Source organism: Phyllopteryx taeniolatus, chromosome 15 (genome assembly GCF_024500385.1).
Source record: "Phyllopteryx taeniolatus isolate TA_2022b chromosome 15, UOR_Ptae_1.2, whole genome shotgun sequence".
Taxonomy (NCBI): domain Eukaryota; kingdom Metazoa; phylum Chordata; class Actinopteri; order Syngnathiformes; family Syngnathidae; genus Phyllopteryx; species Phyllopteryx taeniolatus.
Genome location: NC_084516.1, coordinates 20,876,598 through 20,882,597, shown reverse-complemented (window position 1 = coordinate 20,882,597; position 6,000 = coordinate 20,876,598). Strand labels below are relative to the sequence as shown.

The 6,000-nt window shown below is 42.3% G+C and overlaps 1 protein-coding gene across 17 annotated transcripts in view; it reads left to right on the top strand.

Annotated features, from left to right (window-relative positions):
• Nucleotides 1-3,375: 3,375 nt before the first annotated feature.
• Nucleotides 3,376-6,000, top strand: part of fbxw2 (F-box and WD repeat domain containing 2) — a 71,866-nt gene continuing 69,241 nt past the window's right edge. For 4 of the 17 annotated variants that reach the window (XM_061798874.1, XM_061798869.1, XM_061798868.1 and 1 more), the window contains exon 1: nt 3,384-3,739. The gene's annotated coding sequence lies outside the window, so the exon portion shown is untranslated. Of the gene's footprint in view, nt 3,740-6,000 lie in introns of all 17 variants that reach the window. The other 13 variants (XM_061798857.1, XM_061798856.1, XM_061798858.1 and 10 more) reach the window with 8 other exon arrangements.

Below are 6,000 nucleotides of genomic sequence, written 5' to 3'. Positions count from 1 at the left end.
TTTATAAAACAGTGGTGAGGCCAGCCATGATGGACGGATTCGAGACAGTGGCACTGAAGAGACAACAGGAAGCAGAGTTGGAGGTGGCGGAAATGAAGATGTTGAGGTTGGCTCTCGGAGTGACCAGGTTGGATCAAATTAGAAATGAGCTCATCAGAGGGACAGCCAAGGTTCGATGTTTTGGAGACAAAGTTAGAGAGAGCAGACTTCGATGGTTTGGACACGTCCAGACCAGGAGAAATAGTGAGTACATTGGTAGAAGGATGATGAGGATGGAGCTGCCAGGCAAGAGAGCGAGAGGAAGACCCAAGAGAAGGTTGATGGATGTCGTGAGGGAAGACATGAGGGCAGTTGGTGTTCGAGGTGAGGATGCAGGAGATAGGCTTACATGGAAAAGGATGACGCACTGTGGCGACCCCTAACGGGACAAGTCGAAAGGAAAAGAAGAAAAACTGAAATATCACACAGCCATAAGTATTCAGATCATTTGCTCAGTATTTAGTACAAGCACCCTTTTGAGCTAGTACAGCCATGAGTCTTTTTGGGAATGATTTTCACACCTTGATTTGGGGATCCTCTGCCATTGCTCCTTGCAGATCCTCTCCAGTTCTGTCAGGTTGGATGGTAAACGTTGGTTGACAGCCATTTTCAGTTCTCTCCAGAGATGCTCAATTGGGTTTAAGTCAGGGCTCTGGCTGGCCATTCAAGAACAGTTCATTGTCTTGTTGGAAGGTGAACCTTCGGCCCAGTCTGAGGTCCTGAGCACTCTGCAGAAGGTTTTCGTCCAGGATATCCCTGTACTTGGCCCCATTCATCTTTCCTTCGATTGCAACCAGTCGCCCTGTTCCTGCAGCAGAAAAAAACCCTCGCAGGATGATGCTACGACCACCATGCTTCACTGTTGGGACTGTATTGGACAGGTGATGAGCAGTGCCTGTTTTTTTCCCACACATACTACTGATAAATAAGGCCAAAAAGCTCTATCTTGGTCTCATCAGACCAGAGAATCTTATTTGCATTCAGGTGTTTTTTTTAGCAAACTCCATGCGAGCTTTCATGTGTCTTGCGCTGAGGAGCGGCTTCCGTCGGGCCACTCTGTGATCTTTGGGTTCTTCTTGACCTCTCTCCCCAAGGCTCTTCTCCCCAGATTACTCAGTTTGGCCGGATGGCCAGCTATAGGAAGGATTCTGGTCATCCCAAACATATTCCATTTAAGAATTATGGAGGCCACTGTGCTCTTAGGAACCTTAAGTGCAGCCGAATTTTTTTGGTAACCTTGGCCAGATCTGTGCCTTGCCACAATTCTGCCTCTGAGCTCTTCAGACAGTTCCTTTGACCTCATGATTCTCATTTGCTCTGACATGCACTGTGAGCTGTAAGGTCTTCTCAAGACAGGGGTGTGTCTTTCCTAATCCAGTCCAATCAGTATAATCAAACACAGCTGGACTCCAGTGAAGGTGTAGAACCATCTCAAGGATGATCAGAAGAAATGGACAGCACCCGAGTTAAAAATGAGTGTCACAGCAAAGGGTCTGAATACTGAATATGGCTGTGTGATATTTCATTTTTTCATTTTTCATAAATCTGCAAAAATTTCAACAATTCAATTTTTTTCTCTCAATATCGGGTGCAATATAACAACGAGTGAAAAATTTAAGGGGGTCTGAATACTTTCCATACCCATTGTGTATATATATATATATATATATTTATATTTTCTCATCCACATACAGCGGTTCAAATAAGTATTTAACAGGTCACCATTTTTCTCACTAAATACATTTCCAAAGGTGCTACTGACATTACATTTTCACCAGATGTTGAGAACAACCCATGTAATCCATATATACAAATAAAATACAACAAATAAGATCAGAAATTAAGTTGTGTGTCATAATGTGAAAGAGTATTGAACACATGACGAAGGGGAGGTGCAAAAAGGCATGGAAAGCCAAGACAACACCTCAAATCTATCAAAAATAAACAGCAATCCAGCACCTTGTCAGTGCAAATGAATATCAGCTGGTTCAATCCTAATTGACGGCCTATAAAAAGGTGTGAGTCATTCCCAAGGTGTGAGTCAAGACACATCTCATGATGGTTAAGAACAAAGAGCTGTCTCAAGACCAGAGCGAACGAGTTGTTTCGAAACATAACAATGGCATTGGTTACGGGTGGATATCTGAGCTTCTGAATGTTCCAGTGAACACGGTACGGGCCATAATAATAAGTGGAAAGCCAATCATACCCCCATCAGTTATCCTCGATCAGGTGCTGCTCGCAAAATGTCTGACAGAGGAGTGCAAAGAATAATAGTAAGAGTTGTCCAAGAGCCAAGGACCACCTGTGGAGAGCTTCAAAAAATACCTGGAGTTAGCAGGTACTGTTGTCACAAGGAAAACAGTGAGTAATGTACTCCGCCGCCAAGGCCTGTCTGCACGCTCATCACGCAAGACCCCATTGCTGGAAAAAAAAAAAAGCATGTCAAAGCTCGTTTAAAGTTGGCTGAACATTTGGACAAGCCAGTTAAATACTGGGAGAATACAGTGTGGTCGGATGAGAGCAAAATTGAACTGTTTGGATGCCATAATGCACACAACGTTTGGAGGAGAAATGGCACTGCACATCGGCCTAAAAGCACCATGTCGACAGTGAAGTTCGGAGGTGGGAACGTGATGGTGTGGGGCTGCTTTTCAGCAAATGGGACGGGTAAACTTCACATTATTGAAGGAAGGACGAATGGGCAAATTTACCGAGACGTTGAGAAAAATCTGCTGCCATCTACGAGGATGATAGAAATGAAATGAGAGTGGACATTTCATCAGGATAATCCAAAAGACACTCTCAATTGGTTTCAAAGAAGAAGAAGAAAAACTGCTCGAATGGCCCAGCCCATCATCTGACTTGAATCCAATTGAAAATCTATGGAAAGAACTGAAACTCAAGAACCTTCAAGATTTGAAGACTGCTTGTGTGGAGGAATGGGCCAAAATCACACCAGAGCAATGCATGCGACTAGTTTCTCCACACAGGAGGCATCTTGAACCTGTCATTGCAAACCAACGCTTTTGTACAAAGACTTAAATAAATGCCAGTTGGCGTGTTCAATTATTTTTCCCTGTATCATTTCACATTATTACACATAACTTAATTTTTGATCTTATTATATAGACATACACACACATATATATATATATATATATACACACACACACGGTAAACTGAGATCATTTGTATCCATCAATATTGGCATAAATTGTCTTTTTTATTGATTTATTTTTTCTATTTTATTTATTTTTAAAACACATTTAGAAAGAAAGGTGCACCAAATAGTTTTTCTCCCCCTTTTTCCCGACGTCCATAAATCCGGGATGCTCATTTTGCTCGGCTGGTACAGTGACGAATCTGCTCGTGTGTAGAAGAAAATTGCGATTCCAATGAAAACATCTGCAACAGAAGCCACTCGAAACAGTTCGCTGTTCTTTAAGACAAGAATGTCGACATCGCCGAGAGTATTCCTCTGCACTTGCACATGAACATGAGCATGTATGAGACGCTACGCCACGAGCTGCATTATGTAACGTTTTCTGTCATTTGTCGTTGTGGCTAACGATAGCAACGAAGCTAGCTTAGTTTAAAAAGCATTTCAACTTGATTAGTTGCAGGTTGCCTTCCAGCAGAAAACTGAATTCAGTAAATTCACTGGCAGAAAGGAGGCGATGAGGATCTGTGCTGTCCGGTTAGTAAACATTTTGTTTCAATATTTGACTGTTAAACGATTGGATGGTGTGCGGTTTTGTTATGTTAATACTGATGATGGAATTGACTTTGTAGAACCGTACACGTTAGTCACGTTAAACCCGTTGCATGAACGCAACCGAGTCGTTACAATCGTGTCATAAAGTAATAGTTGAAATCACAAGATAGCGTTTGCTGCGTTATTACGCTAGACACGGTAAGATGTCGAAAGCGTTAAAACATGTTTTCATCTGTCTGCTCGTTGTGCTGACTTGAACCTCTACTTTCATAAGTAGTCCGGAAATGTAATTAAGCTATCATTGCAATTGATCAGTGGACATTTCAAAATGGACAGTGATATGACTGTAAATCGAAACGAGCGGCGCCGTCATGTACTGCAACCAGCCCCCCAACCCCAAATCATCCATCCATCCATTATCTGAGCCGCTCATCCCCACAACGGTCGCGGGAGCGCTGGAGCCTACCCCAAATAATAGTTGACTGAAAAATAGATGATAATTAAAAAAAAAAACAAAAAAAAATAGTAAAAGAACTTTGGGGAATATTGTTCAAATGACATATTACACAAAAAACACAATGTTTTAATTATACCTTTTGTGAACAAAATATGTATTCAATAAGGGAAAGAAAAAAGTTAATTGCAGTGAAAGGGACAATGACAAATTGCATTTTAACTGGTTATTTACATTTTGTTTCTCCTCACCCTGAACGACTAATCCCATTACCGTATGTATTGCAGTGCCGTGGAAAAGTTTTGGCCCCTTTCTCAAATTCTTAGATTTCTGCTAAGTTTCCCCACTTTAATGTTTAAGATCATCAAACAAATGTAAATATCAGACAAATACAGTATAAACCAAGTGAACTTAAAATGCTGTTTTTAAGTGATTTCATTTTTTTAAGAGGGGGGAGGAACTATTCAAGTTATCTGGCTCTGTGTGAAAAAGCAATTACTTGGTAAATGATGAATTAATTGTGGCTAATCACATCCATCCATCCATCCATCCATCCATCTTCTGAGCCGCTTCTCCTCACGCGGGTCGCGGGCGTGCCGGAGCCTATCCCAGCTATCATCGGGCAGGAGGCGGGGTCCACCCTGAACTGGTTGCCAGCCAATCGCAGGGCATATACAAACAAACAACCATTTCCACTCACAGTCACACCTACGGGCAATTTAGAGTCTCCAATGAATGCATGTTTTTGGGATCTGGGAGGAAAGCGGAGTGCCCGGAGAAAACATGCAAACTCCACACAAGCGGGGCCGGGGATTGAACCCCGGTCTTTAGAACTGCGAGGCAGACGCTCTAACCATTCGTCCACCGTGCCGCGGCTAATCACAATTTTTGGTTAATTTTCACTGATCACACCCACCCCTCATTACCTCCAGACCTTATCAATCAAGAAATAACTTAACAGAATCTGTCCCGACATAATTAAGTTGGACAAAAGATCTGAAAAAGCTGCGACAAAATTCCTGAACAGTCGAGAAATAAAGTCATTGACATCTGTCATTCTGGAAAGGGTTACAAAAGCTATTTCTAAAGCTTGAGGATTCCAGCAAACCATAGGGAGAGCCATTATTCTCACATGGAGAAAACATGGAACAGTGGTGAACCTTCCCTGGAGTGGCCGGCCTACAAAGATTACCCCAAGAGAACAGCAATGGCTCATCCAGGATGCCGCAAAGGAACTCAAGACAACTTCGATAGAACTACAGGCCTCCCTTGCCTCAGTTAAGGTCAGTGTTCATAACACAACAATCAGGAAGAGTCTGGACAAAAACGACATCCATGGCAGAGGTCCAAGGCCAAAACCACTGCTGACCAAAAAGAACATAAAGGGGCGTCTTACCTTTGCAAAAAAACATCTGAATGATTCCCAAGACTTTTGCTCGAATATTATATGGACTGACAAGATGAAAGTTGAGTTTTTTTGGAAAGTGTGTGCCTCGTTATATCTGGCATAAATGTAGCACAGCATTTCACAGAAAGAACATCATACCATCAGTCCAATATGGTGGTAGTAGTGTGATAGGGTTTGGCTGCTTGGCTTCCTCATGACCTGGACAACTTGCTGTGACTGTCGTAACCATGAATTCTGCTCTTTAACAGAAAATTCTGAAGGAGAATGTTCAGTCATCAGTTTGTGACCTCAAGCTGAAGCGCCCTGAGGTTCTGCAGCAGGATAACGATCCAAAAGTCAGCAGCAAGTCAACTTCTAAATGGCTAAAAAATAAAAAATCAA